Genomic DNA, 19,000 nt, shown 5'->3' on the forward strand with positions numbered 1-19,000 from the left:
GCCATGCCACAGTGCTAACCCCTGTTTTTTGAATTCTGTATGAAAGCCACTATAACTGGAGTAAGGTGAAGTCTCACTGTGGTTTTTATTTGCTTTTCCATGAAGGCTAGTGATCCTGACCGTTTTCTCAAGTGTCTCTTGGCCATTTGAATGTCATCTTTAGAAAAATGCCTTGTTCAAGTCCTTTGCCCATTTCTTAACTGCATTATTTGTTTTGTTGTTGTTGAGTTTCTTGAGCTTCTTATTGATTCTGGATATTAATTGTTGATCAGTAGCACTGTTTGCAAGCATTTTGTCTCATCCTGTCATTTGCCTATTCACTTCATTGGATAGTTCCTTTTCAGTGCAGAAACTTCTTAGCTTGATGCATTTTCATCTATATTTACTTTGATTGTCTATGATTCTGGGGTCTTTTCCAAGAAGTCTTTGCCTATGCCAATGTCTTACAGAGTTTCCCCAATGTTCTCCTCTAATAACTTCAGGTGGTAATTTTAGATCCTTGATCCATTGTGAGTTGGATTTTGCATATGGTGTTAGGCAGGGGTCTTGTTTCATACTTCTGCACCTGGAAATCCAGTTTTCCCAGCACCATTTGTTGAAGAGAATATTCATGCTCCAGGGATTTATTTTAGCCCCTTTGTCAAAGATTAGTTGATTGTAGATACATCTATTGATTTCTGGAGTTTCTATTCTGCTCCATGGGCCCACATTTTTATTTTTGTGCTAGTAACAGGCTTTTTTTTAAAAATTAATTTATTTATTTGACAGGTAGAATTACAGAAAGTGAGAGAGAGAGACAGAGAAAGGTCTTCTTTCCGTTGGTTCACTCCCCAAATGGCTGGTGCTGTGCTGATCCGAAGCCAGGAGCCAGGTGCCTCTTCCTGGTCTCCCATGTGGGTGCAGGGACCCAAGCACCTGGGCCATCATCCACTGCTTTCCCAGGCCACAGCAGAAAGCTGGACTGGAAGAGGAGCAACCGGGACTAGAACCGGTGCCCATATGGGAGGCCGGTGCCGCAGGCGGAGGATTAACCTATTCTGCCAAGGCGCTGGCCCCAGGCTTTTTTGATTATTAATGCCCTGTAGTGTGTCTTGAAATCTGGTATTGTGATGCCTCTGTTTTTTTTTTGTTGTTGTTGTTGTTTAATATTGCTTTAGCTATTCAGGTATCTTGTGTTTCCACATGAATTTTAGCATAGTTTCTTCTAGATCTGAGAAGAATGCTGTAGTATTTTGATTGGAATCACATTGATTCTGTGAATACAATTGAATCACTTTTTTTTTCCACTCTATAGGAACTAGGCACATGCAAATAACTCTTACAGTTTTATTTCTCTAAAATCTCTATAGCTTTCTGTGTACTTTCCAAATTCTGTTTTAAGGTATATATTATGATAATGTAGGGAGAGATTAAGTTTTGAGGAAGGAAGACTGCGATGGTTTGGCTTGGTTTGAACGGCCTCAAAGACCATGATTAGAGACTTGGTTTCCATAATGTTGATTTCAGGAGTTGCTGCTTAGTGTGAGGTCCTTATGTCCTTGAACATGTGCTTTTGGAAACTACTTCTCACAACAGAGATGCTGCATAAAGTCTGACTTTCACCAAACTCCCTCTGCCCCTGACTGGGGATGTGCTCCTTACTTCTGACACGTGCACCCACCATTGCCATCCCCCAGATCTCCCTGGGGTATTCACCAGCACTGAGCTGATGAGGCACCACACCCTTAACTCTCTGAAACTGTGAGCTCAATAAACCCTTTCTGATTACAAAGTTAGCTGTGTGGGGGTATTTGCTACACTTAGGTAAAGCTGACTAATAGAAAGATTCATCTTAAAGTCGGTAACTTGAGTTGCACTCTTAGTTTGCTGCTAACTAACAATCATTTGGGGGAACTCAGAATTTTCTGGTCTTCTGTTTTCTTTCTTGTATTCTGAAGTGATAATTTTCTAGAATGTTTCCATATAATAACTATCTGTGATTCAGTGATATTTAAAAGGACTCATAATTACCAAATGTTGTATTAACTTTTGTTGTTTTAAGTATTACATGTTTCAGATATATTCTGATATCTAAATATAATGTTGACATTCTTAATTTCATACTTAAAGTTGGCTATCATGAAGTATGGATATTTTAAACTATTCACAGATAGATGCCCTATACCAATATGATATAACCCACTTTATTATTATTCTGAATTCTTTTATCCCTTGTTATATTTTTCTATCATTTACTTACCTTCCTATATGGATTAATTTTATGAAAAAAGGAATGCATCTTTCTATAATATCATGATTATAGCACAATTGTAAAGCAGTTAAATATAACTAGCCATATGATATGTGCTTCCTTCACTAAAGACGATGAATAACAGAATGAATGTTAAATTGTTTTAAAGTAGAACAGTGATTTATTATTGTCATCAAGTAAAAGGGCCATATACAGAAACCCAACCACAAAATTCAGTGATAGATTTCTTTAGACATCTTACATGCAAACTCAATTTGAGCCCTATTAAATCAAAGGGAAATAAGTCAGGTAATGTCAGGTCTTATAAATGCTTGATCCCACTATTATTTCCACAGCAACTTGATTTAATGTAAATATCATTGTGTGATAAAACTGGATTAAATCAAGTAAAAATGGGATTGAAGAGGAGGGGAAGGGACTTAACTAAAATAACTATTCTGTGTGAGTCTCTGTTAGTGAGTTTTCCACAGCAAAATACCATTTCAGAGTTTTATGGCATAAAAATGCATGCCTTTTGCTGGTAAAAGTTTAAATTTACTCATTAATTTATTTGTTTTTCCTGACACATTCCATTTAGACTCTAGGGCAAGAGTAAACAAAATTCTTTATGCCCTTTTTGTCTCTGAAATCCTGTGTTAGAATCAGAAGGACAGATATACATTAATCTTTTGAGACATTTACATTATAAAAATTAAATAAATTTTCAAGTTAGTCAAACTAAGAAATTTAAAATCCTCATAGCAGTGCAATAGTTGAGATCATTCTATATACAATTGTACTCCTGGTTGCATTTTAAGTTAAATTTTTAGAAGACTTTATTTATTTTTAAAAGATTTATTTATTTATTTGAAAGTCAGAGTTACACAGAAAGAGGAGAGGCAGAGAGACAGAGAGAGAGAGAGGTCTTCCATCTAATGGTTCAATCCCCAATTGGCCATGATGGCCAGAGCTATGCCGATATGAAACCAAGAGACAGGAGCTTCTTCCAGGTCTCCCATGTGGGTGTAGGCACCCAAGCACTTGGCCATCTTCTACTGCTTTCCCAGGCCATAGCAGAGAGCTGGATGGGAAGTGGAGCAGCTGGGTCTCGAACCAGCGCCCATATGGGATGCTGGCGCTTCAGGCCAGGGCTTTAACCCACTGCGCTACAGCGCTGGCCCCTAGAAGTCTTTAAAAAAATGTTGAGATCACTTTCCTTTTATGAAAGCTGGAAACAATTGCTGTAAATTCATACACACTATTAGAAATAACACAACTGAACAAAACAGGAACAAAAATAATATATTCTTTTTATACACAAATGGGATAAAAATTTTTTCTGTAGATTATTGTTAGGGAACTATTAGCTGAATAACTAGAAAGTTGGATACAAATTCTATTTCTGATTATTAAAAAGTGATTCATTTTGTGGCTAGGGTTTAAATATATGTGAATTACTAACATCTTGAGCACAGACATGTTGTAACACATACTAATCGTTTTAATATAGGATCATTATTTAAAGATAATCATATTGCTATTGATAATTCTATCACATTATCATAAACATAATGGATAAACAAAACAATGTTGGTTTATCACACTAACTGCATTTGTACATTTGGTATTTTTAAACTATTCTAATTATTTCATCTGTAATTCTATAAATTATATAGTAATTCATAAAATATACTTTATATATTATAAGGAATATATAATTTATAATATACATTTTACAACTAATATAAATAAAATTATGATTAGAATAAATATGCTGTTAGAAGCTATAATATGATAGCCTATTTCTTTGTTTAACAGACATTTGGGTAATCATACTACATTTCAGAAAGCATCCCACTATGAAATGTTTATAACAAAGTAGTTTAAAGATTGAAAGTTAATTGAGTTAAAGAACCTTTTAAACTGGATAGACTATAGTTTATTAATGGCAAGGAGGATGATACAATGAGCTAAGGATAGAATGAATAAATTTTGGAAATTGAAGAATGTTATTTCCTAAAATATGGTTGAACAATTTTGAGCATATATTAACTCATTCTTTTAAGATTTTTCCTGCACAGTTGTTCAAAATTATGAAGTCCTTGCCTCTTTCATTCTTTATTAACATAGTGATATGAATACTTTTTCATAAGGTAATTATAAGGATTATATAATTCCAGAAACGCCTATTGAAAATAATATTATTAGACAAGATATCACTTTGTGTTTACTATTACTATTGCTATATTATTATCATCATTACTGTAATGATTTCAGAGATTTTAGAAGACTGCTTCAAGTAAACTGCTTAGAAACAAAGAGATGACTGGCCTTCAAAAGGAGTGATTTCTTATGGTTAATGATATAGTTGAGGCTCTTCAATAGGTTCATAATAAGAAAAAATATTTATGTATTTCAGAAGTTTTATACCAAAATAACATTATCTTTTATTCCTATTTTTCAAGAAACTTTTTGAAATATTCTCATACATATACCAGTATTAGCTAGGATTTTCCTTTCCCATATGATGGCATATGTTCTCATTTTAACATATGCCTTCAGCATATTTTTAAAATAATTTCTCATGGAAGATATTTTTACCTTATTAATTTTTTCATTTGGATAAAGGAGGTATGTGAGTTGAGGACATACATATCCCTCCTTATTCATACCTCTAGGCATAACCTTAGTCTACCAATACCTCAGATAGAACAATTCCTATAAGTCCAAGTTCCTACCCAATTATGTGACATCTCTGTATATATTTCCTGTCTATTATGATATTCTGAAAACTGAAACTTGCCTCTTCTCTTTTGAGTGTATTTCCAATATCACAATCAGCAACTTCTTCATAGTTTCTAACTATGGTACCATAATGGTTGCCTAGGAAAATCCCTTTCAGTACTCCTTGAAACAAGCTTTAACTGCAATCAGTATTTTATATACATATATATATATATATTTGCAATTTATGATAAAGATGATGAATAAATGATGATGAAGATAACAATATTTAGAACAGTTGCATTTTTTAATTTTTAAAATTTATTTAAAAGACAGAGCTACAGAGAGAAAGAGAGTAAGAGCAGGATGGTCAGAGAGAGAGGTCTTCCATCCACAGTTTCACAACAGCCGGGGCTTGCCCAGGCTAAAACCAGGAGCCAGGAGCCTCTTCTGGGTCTTGCACATGGCTGCACGGGCCTAAGCACTCGGGCCATCCTCTGCTGCTTTCCCAGGCACATCAGCAGGGAGATGGATCAGTTGTTGAGCAGCTGGGACTTAAACTGGTGCCCATATGGGATACTGGCTCTTCAAGTCATGGCTTTAACTCTCTGCTCTACAGTGGCTGCACCAGAATGTTTTTTACTACTTTTAATTCTAACTTTGTTACATACAGTAACTCATTCACAATTATATTAAGTCCACAGAAGAATCTTCTGTCGTCATAATAATTTATAGGGAAAGTGAGTCACAATAAGTGATCAAGTGATTTCTGAGTGATACAGCAAGGGCAACATTGGAAAAAATGTCTAAATTCATTTACTAAAAGCCTATGATTGAATGATCTCTAAAAAAGCTGATTATAATCTTTGTTAGTACTACCATGTCATTGATTTATTGCCACTGTGTGTAGCAGATTTGTTGTAGCATCCTTTATGGTATCTTGTCAAATTATTTATCTATAGCATAAGTTACCTGTATATATAATTTAAGTAAAATATGTATGTTTTATTATTTTGATGGAAAGAAAGATAAAATCAAATGAATTTATAAAAATACATCATTTATTTTAAACTTTAAATGTTTGAAATTAAATATATATAAATAACAAAATGAGTAAATCTTTTCCCTGCATGTATCCAGTCAACCTGAATGAGTCAACCCTATCCTACTGCTATGAACTTTTTTTTATTTTTATACAATTTTCCAAAATGATGAATGAAATAAAGCATAATTCCTCTAACAATCTACACAGTAATTACACTGATGGAAAATTTAGCATATGAAACAGTAAAATAGTCCATTTGTTTACCTAAAATATTCAAATTATACCTGAAATATCCTGGATGCCAGGTCTAGAACATAAAACTACACCTGTTGAGAATATCCAAAGATAATTTCTAAAAATATAATGCTTATATACACCTCATAACACAAATCTCCATTTTTTTCTTTCTGAATTGAGAAGGTTTATTAATAAAGCAGGCACACACTCAAGTAAAAATTGGATCCCTTTAGTACAATCCTGGGTTATACATAAATGAATTCATTTGTATATTTTGAAAATTACTGAATTTGAAACTTACTGAAAAGAGAGGATGCAGTCATGAATTTATTGTGTTTTATTTTGAAAACATTTTTCAAATACTTAAGATGAGCATTGTTTATTTGCAATTGTTTTCTTTTTACTTCCTGTCTTCAGATTTGTTTGACTATTAAGTAAAATATAAGAAAGACTATATTTACATCATTTACTCTTAGTTTGGTAGCAATGTGACAGGGATAATAATAATAGTTTAAAAATCTAGTCCCAAATCCAGTATAAAAAAATGTCATGTCTTAAAAAGTAACTGGTGTTAAATTGGAAATGGCATAGAAAATTAATTAAATTTTTAAAAAAAAATATTATGTAGGATCTCTGTCTTCAATGTGCTGTACACTGTTATTTAATGCTATAACTAGTACTCCAACAGTATTTTTTTCACTTTGTGTTGCTATGTGGGGGCAAACTGTTGAAATCTTTACCTAATATATACTAAACTAATCTGTATATAAAGAGAATTGAAAATGAATCTTGATGTGAATGGAAGGGGAGAGGGAGAGGGAAAGGGGAGGGATGTGGGTGGGAGTGAAGTTATGGGAGGGGGGAAGCCATTGTAACCCATAAGCTGTACTTTGGAAATCTATATTCATTAAATAAAAGTTTAATAAATGAAAAAAAAAGAAATTAAAAAAAGCAACTTCTGCAACTCTCCATATTTCTATCTAGCTATATATTTAGACAAGAGAAGTCTTGAGTGAAAAACACTGAAATAACAATGAAGAAAATGTTATACAAGATAATTCCCCTGTGCAATGGTTAAATTTAGGTGTCTACTTGACTGGATTAAGGGCTGCCCAGATAGCTAGGAACGCATTATTTTTGTGTGGGTCCGTGACTGTGCTTCTGGAAGAGATTGGCATTTCAATTAGCTCTTCATTGTAGGTGGGAGCCTTCTTTCCAGCTGAGGGCCCAGATAGGACAAAAAGGCAGAGGGATAATAATTACACTCTTTGCCTTATAGAGATGTGAAACCCCTTTCTCTTGCCCTTCAGCATCAGAACGTCAGGTCTGTATACTGGTACTTGTACCAGTGGGGTTTCAGGTCTTCAGCTTCCAAAATCATGCTACTCAGTTCTCAGGTTTCTTGGTTCTTCTTTTAGTAGATGGTCTACTGTGCGACTTCTCAGTCCCCAAAGCACAGGTTAATGGCCCTAGTGAACCTCCTTCTCTCTCTCTCTCTCTCTCTCTCTCTCTCTCATCTATCAACTATCTTTCATTTATCATCTATTCCCATTGCTTCTGGTTCTCTGGAAAATGAATACCTCTGTGAATTCAGTGTAAATGTGTGGACAGAAAGACTAAGGTGATATTTAGAAAGAGGCAGAAATAGAGAATGCCCTGAAGCTAAAGAGCAAGTTACTCCACAAATAGCTCCTGGTAGACAGAAGTTTAAAGAAAGTTTAAAAACAGAGTAAAAGCTAGGTTGTAGCATTGCATAATAAACCAATATCTGAATACACAAAAAAACACCTTGTGGAGATATCTGTTTGTCTCTTTGTCACTTTGTTTGCAATTTAAATAAATAAGTAAATATTTTTAAAAATATGAGTTTAAATGAAATATGACTGAGAAGAAGATAACCACAGGCATACATTTATTTGAATAAATAGTTGCTTCCTCAAAGAAATTGAATAAGGAATTAAACACAATTTTAATTAATTTTCAAGAATAGGTGATTCAGTGATATCCGTATTTCTAGATGAGATTTTAATTTTAAATACCATATATAATCTACTAATAATGTACCTTGAAACTGATGAAAAATGAGGCATATAGATATATTTTACTTGATTAAAAATTATAGTTAAGGTTGGTCAAATATATTGAGAATTATGTTTAATATGTATATTCTATGTATTTGCATATTCACTATACACATATGTAATAATACATATAGATATCATAATTTTACGTTTGGGATAACAATTCAAAGATTAATGTAACATTTAGTAAGTCATAATAATGATTTCATCTACTTATCGAGCTCTCAGTTCATAATTTATAATGGGAATTCTGACAGGGTTCCTGCATTTTGGTATGAAGAGTGCCACTACACCAGCTAATAACAGTGTGTCACAGTTTGAGCGCATGCTTCCTGTTGTGCTCAGATCAGTGAAAGTAGAAGGCGTCCTGTTGTGCCGAATAAACTTCACAGCTCTTCAATTCCAGCCTACGATAAAGAAAACAAATCCCCCCTTTTTTTGCAGTAAGTGGTAAAACTATGGTGCTATGCCATGTATTAACACTTCCTTAGCAATGTGATTTTGAGATTATTTTTGGTTCACATTCACAAAATAATCCTAGATCATATTAGATTGTGGTTTTTAAAATTAAATATTATGAGTGGGCATTCAAGCAAGATGTTAAGATGCTGATGTTTCACATCAAAGAACTGGGTCCAATTCATGACTCTAGCTTTTGATCTCAGCTTCCTGTTAATGCAGATACTGGGAGACAACAGTGGTGGTTTCAACAATTGAGTTCCTTCTAATCACATGGGAGACCTGGATTGCATTCCCTGCTCCTGACTCCAGCCCCATCCCTGCCCCAGTCTCTATGGGTATTTGGGAAGTGAACAAGTGCATGTAACTATGTCTAACTGTCAGTCTGTCTCCCTGTCTCTCTGTATCTTAAATAAACTTTAAAAATAATATGAAATATTAATATATTTATTTTCAACAAAATGTAATACTTTTATAAAGCAAATATATACAATTAAATCATTGTTTTAATTTTAAATATTTTAGTATTTTGTTATTATTGAAAATTAGTACTGGAAATTAGGAATGAAGGAAGGAAAGCAGTGTCTACCTTCATTATCAACTATCATTCGAATCATTTAAATTGCACATGATATAGAGAAGAGGCAACGGTACAGATCAATGCTCTCCTTCAGAGTTCAAAGTAGTGTCGGAAAATGAACCTCTGAGAATTATGTTCTCGGTGACAGCCACTGCAAGGCTGGATGAAGAGAAAGGGCCAGGCAGTCCCACACCTGAATGCCTTCTGTTACGATTTCTCCCATTGGGTGAAAACCTGTAGTTTTGCACAGGAAAGCCTCTCCCTTCTCTATAGAATTCCCAAAAGTGGCTTAAGTCACTTCCTCTGTTTTTCAGCCAAGAGCTCCTTGCCAAGCCCACCAGGAATCTGTGCAGTCTGTCCCTGGCTTGCCAGAGGACCTGAACCAGATGGTGCTTCTGTGGCTTGGCCACATTTTGGATGAGTAACTTCAACAAACATCTCCAAGGTCAGAATGGCCTGGCCTGTTGTCATGCGGGAAGGTGACTCCAAGGATAAAGACTTCGTGATCTTTTGCTCCAGAGGTGGAGAGAGAGACCCAAATGTGGTTGGGGTAACAGAAAATTGCTTCAAACAAATCAGAACCATCAGCCTAGTTAGGGGCTGTGTCAGCACACTGTTCTCCCCTTTGACTTGTTCTTCCAGAGACAATTGGATAGCCATTTGAGAAGTGTTCCACGTCAAAGCTTACTTTTTGGAGATTGTCCAAATCTAGATAGCTTGTGTCTCAAATGATCATGCCGCATTGATAAGCCCTGCCATTTTAACTCCAACTTCTTATTTTGAACACATGTGCCCATACAGTGCTTCTACACCCCCATTGCCTTTATGAACTGAGTCACCACTCCAAGGTTTCACAAGCTTGTTCGAGCTGTTGATTGAGTGTTGCACACTTTGAAAAGCAAATCAATCCCCATCCAGGACTCTCCTCTTTTGTCTAATTTCCTTATATATCCCCCACTGACATGTGAGCTCCAAAATTCCAGTTTCCTTCTCTGACAGCTATTCCAGTTCTTCAAGTTGTTTTTTATCCCCCCACCATGATCATTTTCCACTGCTTACAAGCGTGGGTTCAAGGGATTTATATTATTCTTTTGAACACAAGTCATGTACCTCCAAGACCTCTTCGTGATTGAGCTGACCCAAAGCCTGGAGCCAGGAGCTTCTTCTGGGTCTCCCACATGGGTGCAGGAGCCCAAGGACTTGGGCCATCCTCTGCTGCTATCCCAGGTACATTAGCAGGGAGCTGGATTTAAAGTGGAGAAGTCCGGACTCAAAATAGCTCTCATAAAGGATGTTGGCACTTCAGGCCAGGGCTTTAACCCACTGTGCCACAGCACAGGCCTGCCTCCTTGTATTCTAAAAGAACACACAGGGCAGACATTGTAACACAACAAGTTAAACTGCCACTTGGGAACCTACATCTCATATCAACGTGCCTGGTGGAATCCCTGATACTCTTTCCTGTTAAACTTCCCACTAATGTACCATGGGTGACAGCAGGTGAGGGCTAAAATACCTAAGTCCTTGTCACACATATGGAGGATTTGGATGGAGTCCCAAGAACCTGGCTTTGGCCTGGTCTAGCCCCAGCTGTTGAGGGTTACTTAGGGAGTGAACCAATGGGTGAAAGAACTCTCATTATGTCTCTTCTCATTCTCTGTCACTCTGACATTCAACTAAAAATGAGTAATAAATAAACAACACACACCTGTGCGCACACACACACAGGCATACACACACTTGCATCAGGAGCTGTGGTTCCACCTGAAGCTAAAATCACACTGCCTGCTTTGTGTGGAGGTACTCCTTGCATATATAGCCCCCTTTTTGCCTTGAATATTTTGATTCTGCCTTTTGTTCAGTTTAGCAAATGCTTCAATAACCAAGCATTCCAAATATTTCTTTCTGATAAACTTTTTTATTTATCACTTCCAGAACAAAACCCATGTGAAAAATCTGCTGCATTTGAGGGCTTCTTTATAGGTGTTATTGACTAGTCCCTAAGACAGGCCTTGTAACGATGCAAAGTGGTTTGTGTTAAATGGCCCTTGTTAACTGCCTGTAGCTGTTGAATTCAACTCTGCTGTCATTTTCAGGATAGAAAATTCATGAACAGGAGATGTATCTCATGTTGCTGTAACAGATGACGATAAAAAAGAAGGCGTTTATGCTGGGGAAATCTGATTGAATTTCTCCTGTTACCTCCCTTAGGGGCCTGTCTGTCCTTGTGTCTGCTGCCAGGATTTGGGAGGAAGGCGCCTATGCATTACAGAGAATGAGCCCAGCACAGGATTTACATGAAGACACAGAGGAGCCACTGCTACTTGCTGGGTTTCTGGCTCACTGGAGGTGGGCTCTCAGCTGACCACTCATGCCATCCAGACCAGACCTGTGTGCCTACACCTAATCAGTTTAACATCTATGGCTGAATTAAATATTGAATCAATTATTGAATTTGGCTTTTCAAATGAGACTTTAATCACTGCAATTCTTCTAGAAAGAATTTTCCTTGAATTTAAAATAGGTATTACAATGAGGTGTTTTTCTTTAAAAAAAGAAAAAGAAAAAAGAAAAGACTTCTATCTGCTGGTTCACTCTCTCAATGTCTTCAACAGCCAGTGAAGGGTCGTGCTGAAGCCAGAATCCAGAAAATGCATCTGCTCTCACTCTCACATAGGCAGCAGGGGCACAAGTACATGGGCCGTCATCCACTGCCTTCCCAGGCACATTACTTTGCTTCAGATCCAGCTTCCTGCTAATGTGCAGGGCTGTTCTAGCAAGCAGTAACCTAACCCTCTGCACTAAAATGCTAGCTCCTGGTTCTAATATTTGATGGAAGCCTGATGTTACCTCTTCTGTTTAGTTGTAAGTGATTTTTTTTAAGTCTATCCACATAACCTGATTCTTTATAATTCAATGACCTCATGATATTTTAAAATTTAAATAACTTCAATTTTAGTGGTGGACATTTGATCCATCAGTTTATATGCCTACCACTCATATCAGAATGCCTGTGCTCGAATTCTGGTACCACTCTTGGTTCTAGCTTTTTGTAAAAGTGCATCTTGGAAGGCATCAAATGATGGCCCAAATACTTGGATCCCTGCTACCCTGTGAAAGATGCAGACTGAGTTCCTTGTTCTTGTCTTTTGTGCTGGCTTTTGTAAACATTTATGGAATAAACCTGTGGATGGAATAGCTATGTCAGTCTTTGTCTTCCACATAATATGAAAATAAATGACTAAAAAATTTAAACAATGGATAGCTTATTTTTAGAATACTATGATTATGCTTTTCTTGATTAGAAATTTGTAGAAATACTTACAATTTCACTCAAGAACCTGAACTAGGAAGCTACATGTATTTAAGTTTGGGGTAGGGAAGAATATGATATCCTAGGCATACTTAGCTGAAAATTTTTCTCTTTGATTTCTCACTCAGTTTTTCAAATATTAATACCAATGATCATATTGGGGAGGTTAGCTCTTAAATTTCCTTCCACTGCTTTCAAGGGAGCCAACTACATTTCAGATAAATTGAATAAGGCTGACTTCCTGAAGTACAGTGACTTGTTTAGTTTGTACTTTGCCACATACAGTCATGCACTGCCTGGCAAAGTTTTGGTCAAGGATGTACTGCGTATACAGTGATGTCCCTTTGACCCTTCCGATCATATCTCCTAGTGGTGTCACGGCTGTTTGTTGTGTAAGAATGTACTATGACGTCTGCGCAGCAGGAAATTCTGCATCTCAAAACCTGGCCCCGTCATCAAGTGATCCTTAACTGCATTCTCATCACACCACTCCTGCTGTTGCCTACCTGCAAAGCTGACTTCCTGTCAGGCCCCACCTTTCTCAGTTTATATTGTTGTGATTCAGGCACTGAGGAGGGGGAATGAGGGAACAACTTCGTGAAGCATCTTCTTTAGATTATGTCTGCTAAAGTGCTTTTTCCTATCATGATGCAGGAAGAGCACAAAGTGGTTGACAGTTTGCAACCTGGCCCCTGCCACACTGGGGGATATTTTACAAGTATCCTTTGGACTGTTCTCCAGATTGACCCACAATATGGCACTGTAACTATTTGATGAAGATGTATGCTGTATGCTTACTACTGGTTAATTATTTCAGATGTTTCTACAATAATGTTTTTCTGGTTACTCTTCTTTGAATTTTTATTCTATTATTAACTAGAGGCTTGTATCATATTGAGTGTAGTCAGTTTTCTTTGATGGGCATTTATTTCAGAGGAAATAAATTATTTTCATATACATTCTACTCTGCCTAAAATGATCAATTGGCCATTTCAGGAAATATAAATGCTTGATAAATAATTGTGTGTGTATATGAGAGAGAGAGATCAGAAAGCACCTCCAGTAGCCTCTCCCCTTTCTCACGTGAGATCATATTCCTTTGAAAGTCAGGCACCCAATCAGGTAGTGCAGGGACTTTTTTTTTTCTGACATTTTGTTGGGGCTAAGCAAATTGCTTAAAATCAAAATTACATATTATACACAGAGAGATGCAATTATGACTTTTCCAAAATCGGAACTACTCTTATGGAATTTTGGCAAAATATAATGGCACTAATTTGGACTATTTAAGAAAAGGGTTATATCCATGGACCATCATCATCATTCCCCATCTGTGGAGAGTTATGGAGCTTCAGTTAGTTTCTGTGATATACTGGATAGAACAGCATGAAGTTGGAAGGTTCTTTTGAATATTCTTTAAAAACAAAGATTTATTTATTTATTTGAAAATCAGAGAGAGGGTGAGAGAGGTCTTCTACCCACTTTACAATGGTTCACTGTCTAAATGGCACAATATCCAGAGCCAGGCCCAACTGAAGCTAGGAACTCCATCCTGGTCTCCCACATGAGTAACAGGAACCCAAACACTGGGGCCATTATTCGCTTTTCCCAGGCTCTCTGTCATGATGCTGAATTAGAAGCCAGGACTCAAACTGGTATTCTGATACTGCATTCTGGTATTGAAAGTGGCAGCTTAGCCCATTGCACCACTATATTGGCCTGATATTTTTCCTTCTAAGCCATTGGAGAGTCTGTGACCCTATCCTCCAAATTATCCATAAATATCTGCCTTCAAATTAACATGATGAGAATCACTCAAATCTATACCACCTGTGTAGAGAAGAGGAGTTATAACAAATCAACTAATGAAGACTTAAAACAACCAACCAAAGGTCAGAGTGACAGGACAGGGACATGTTACCAGTTAGACAATCATCTTTTGTTTTACCCCTACTGTATTCATCAACATAATCCTTCACTGCATGAAATAATAAAGGATTGACAACCTATAATTCGTTCAGTCATTTCCTATAATTTCATTGTGATTCTACTAAATTCTAGCTATAGTTTCAGGTTTTGAGGTACTGAAATAGTGTTTCTGAACACAGCCTGTCAGAGAAGATGGATAAATTAAACTGTTTTTGATAAAATGCAATATGTGTTAAAATGGAAATTATTTTTCAAATACTAGTACCTATGATAAATGAAGTATAAATAATGTGTTAATTTCTTTTTGAAAAGCATGTGTTTTAACTTGTCTGAGAGAAAACATTAATTCTAAATTTAAGTAAAATAACTTGCTTAAGAAATGCCTTACTATTATACTAGAAAAGACAGAAGTTTTACTCAAATCTTTTTTTTTAAATTTTTACTTCTTTATTTATATAAAGGGATTAGATTTCACATATTTCATATATAAAATGTGAAGAGCATGATGATACTTCAAACTTGCCCTTCCTCTCTCCCCCACTCCTATCTTACTTTTTATTTTCTTATTTTTCTTTTAAATGTTTACAGTGATGTATTTTCAGTTTACTTTATAATCACAGCTTTACCATCCGCTAAATAAGAATTCCTCAAGTGGTAAATGAAAAAACGACCGTACTTGTGCATGCAGTTACAGATGTAATAGTTAATATGAGAGATCCTGTGCATACCTTGCCCTATTTCTCCCAGTAATGGCATTGTAAACCAATACCACAGAGGCCAGCGCTGTGCCTCAGCAGGTTAACGCCCTGGCCTGAAGTGCTGGCATCCCGTATGGGTGCTGGTTCGAGACCCGGCTGCACTACTTCCCATTCAACTCCCTGCTATGGCCTGGGAAAGCAGTACAAAATGGTCCAAGTACTTGGGTCCCTGCACCCATGTGGAAGACCTGGAAGAAGCTCTAGGTTCCTGGCTCCTGGCTCCTGGCTTCGGATCAGTCCAACTCTCTCCGTTGTGGCCAACTGGGGAGTGAACCAGCAGATGGAAGACCTCTCTCTCTCTCTCTCTGCCTCTCCCCTCTCTCTGTAACTCCGACTTTCCAATAAATAAATAAATCTAAAAAAAAAAAAAAAAAGAAATGTGCCAAACAAAAACAAAAACAAAAACAAACACACACACACACACACACAATGCCACAGACAGGGTATTCACATTGATCAAAGTAAAGTTTGTTTGTTTTTTTTTTTTTTTTTTTGACAGGCAGAGTGGACAGTGAGAGAGATAGAGAGAAAGGTCTTCCTTTGCCGTTGGTACATCCTCAAATGGCCACTACGGCTGGCACGCTGTAGCCTGCCACCTCGCTGATCCGATGGCAGGAGCCAGGTTCTTCTCCTGGTCTCCCATGGGGTGCAGGACCGAAGGACTTGGGCCATCCTCCACTGCACTCCCGGGCCACAGCAGAGAGCTGGACAGGAAGTGGAGTGACCGGGACAGAATCCGGTGCCCCAATGGGGTCTAGAACCCGGTGTGCCAGCACCGCAGGCAGAGGATTAACCTATTGAGCCGCAGCTCTGGCCCAATGTAAAGATGTTGAAGAATACTTCACCACAATGGTACATCTTGTTATCCTTTTAAAATTAAAACAATCCTCAAAAAAATTTAAAAAAATAATCAGATGTATTTATGGAATTTCATGTGTTATTTCGACACACATATACATTGTTAATGCCCAGGAAAGGTAAATTGATCTTTTCTTAAGGTCATCCTACTTCCTAAATTCCCCTGTCACTTAATGCTGACAGCCATTAACCTGGTATTTGTTCTAGATAGTATCACTTCCAAATTACATGGAGATCTATGGTGTTTGAGTATTTAGAACAGATATTCTCACTCTGCAGTGCTCAATTTTTTGGATTAAGAAGACTTTCTTTCTCATTGCTGAATATTATTCCATCAAGTATATTATTTATCAATCACCTGTTGAAGGGTGTCTCTATTTTTCCATTCTCTTTTCATTATGAATGTCTTCTCTGAACATTCAGACCTAAGGCCTTATGTGAAGATATACTTCTATTTCTTTGAAACAGTGCAGAGCACGCAATTTGCTGCAGGTTTAGTTTTAAAAGAAACCTCTAAATTATCTCGAGTGGCCTTTACAGTTTACAATACTATCATCTCTATATGGCTGTTCCAGTTTCTCTACATCTTCACAGCATTTGGTGTTTTTTATTTTTTATTTTAGACATTTTGATAGTAGTATAGTGATAGGTCATTTGATTTTAATTTAATTCCCCCAAATAACTAGTGATATTGAATATCCTTTCTGATGTTGATTTAACTACCTATTTTCTAAATTCTGATTGGATTTTGTCTTTTACTAAGGCATTTTGAAAGTTCTTCATAAGTTCATCACAAAAACATTTTAATCAAATAATATGGCTTACAAAAGTTTTCTTCCAATCTATAGGCTGCCATCTATTTTTTTCCTAAATGACATTTTTAAAAAAGATTTATTTATTTACTTGAAAGAGTTATACAGAGAGAGAGGAGAGGCAAAGAGTGGGAGAGAGAGAGGTCTTCCATCCGCTGGTTCACTCCCTAAGTGGTCACAATGGCAGGAGCTACACCAGTCCGAAGCCAGGATCCAGGAGCTTCCTCCTGGACTCCCATGCGGGTGTAGGGGCCCAAGGACTTGGGCCATCCCTGCTTTCCCAGGCTGGATGGGAAGTGGAGCAGCAGGGACTTGAACCAGCGCCTATATGGGTCTAAAAATTCATTGACATTAGATTCTTAGGGTCAGAGCAAATTCATGATAACCACTATGACACAATTCTCATCAATTGTCATGTTAATGTGATATTAATTCAAACTGAACAGATTCAATATAGTTTATAAATACAGTTCTAAGAATATGAGGATCCTTTTGTTTTGGAATACAATTTTGTAGTCAACTCTAAAAACCCTTTGCCTAGCGTAGATCCAGAAGATTTTCTCTAGACTTGAACCGTTCAGGGAAAGCTGCCATCCTTGGATCTGTGTTACTTGCCTCTAATTTTGTAAGAGAGAAAGAAAAAGTATCCATAGTTTGTATTTAATGTTTAATCTGGGTGCTCAAATCCTGCCTTGGCCTATTTTGTTTCTATAATTTTACTTTAGAATAGGTAAGTGTGCATAAGGGGCTGGTGAGGGGAGGGTTGCACATATTAAAAGCGTTTGTTAACAATCAAACATCTATGGGAATGTCAACACATTTAAGGCATTAATAGGTAAATTGAATTACTTAAATGAGTATCTACATTAGTATCAGAAATGGGATCAAAACCAATTATGTTTGATGATTTAATAACAATGAAAAATCATTTCAACTTCTGAGCATGGTATATGCCTTAGGAAGATGAAATATCATCTTAAATCCTTTCCAAAAGGGAACTAAAGTGATACTAAAATCAAGCTTTCTCATTCATTTGTTGACAGAACTTGTCCTAATTTTTTGTTTTGTACTTTTTTTTCCCTTGAAAACCCAACAAACAATTGTCATTTTTAACAGTAAGGAGTGTTCTGTTGATAATACAAGAATGATTTTATTCTTATAAATATAATGTGAAAAAGTTTACTCTATAACTAGTTTATATCCCACAAAAGAGTTTATTAATTTTCCTCTTTTTAAATAGTATATAAAATATTAAATAGGAGCCAGCATTGTGGCATAGCTGTTAAAGTTACTGCCTGCATACCTTTCTCTGAAGGGAGGACAGAACTTCCACTTTGACTATGACCTTGTCTAAATATGATCAGAGTCAGTGAATTCAAAAGGCTTCCATAGCCTTGGCAACTCATGACAAGAGCCTAGGGTGTTTACTGATGCCATAAACAAGAGTGTTAATTTGTTAAGTCAACAACAGGAGTCACTGTGCACTTACTCCCCATGTAGGATCTCTGTCCTTAATGTGCTGTACATTGAGATTTAATGCTATAACTAGTACTCAAACAGTATCTTTCACTTTGTGTTTCTGTGTGGGTTCAAATTGTTGAAATCTTTACTTAATATATGCTAAACTGATCTTCTGTATATAAAGAAAATTGAAAATGAATCTTGATGTGAATGGAAGGGGAGAGGGAGCAGGAAAGGGGAGAGTTGGGAGTAGGAGGGAAGTTATGGGGGGGGGGGGGAAGCCATTGTAATCCTTAAGCTGTACTTTGGAAATTTATATTCATTAAATAAAAGTTAAAAAAAAAAAAAAAGCTACCGCCTCTAGTGCCAGCATCCCATGTAGGCACCAGTTCAAGTCCTGGCTGCTCCACTTTCAATCCAGTTCTCTGCTTTGGCCTGGAAGAGCAGTGGAAGATTATCCGAGTCCTTGGGCTTCTGTACCCGTGTGAGACACCTAGAAGAAGAGAATCCTGA

This window comes from Lepus europaeus, chromosome 1 (assembly GCF_033115175.1).
Source record: "Lepus europaeus isolate LE1 chromosome 1, mLepTim1.pri, whole genome shotgun sequence".
NCBI classification, from domain to species: Eukaryota; Metazoa; Chordata; class Mammalia; order Lagomorpha; family Leporidae; genus Lepus; species Lepus europaeus.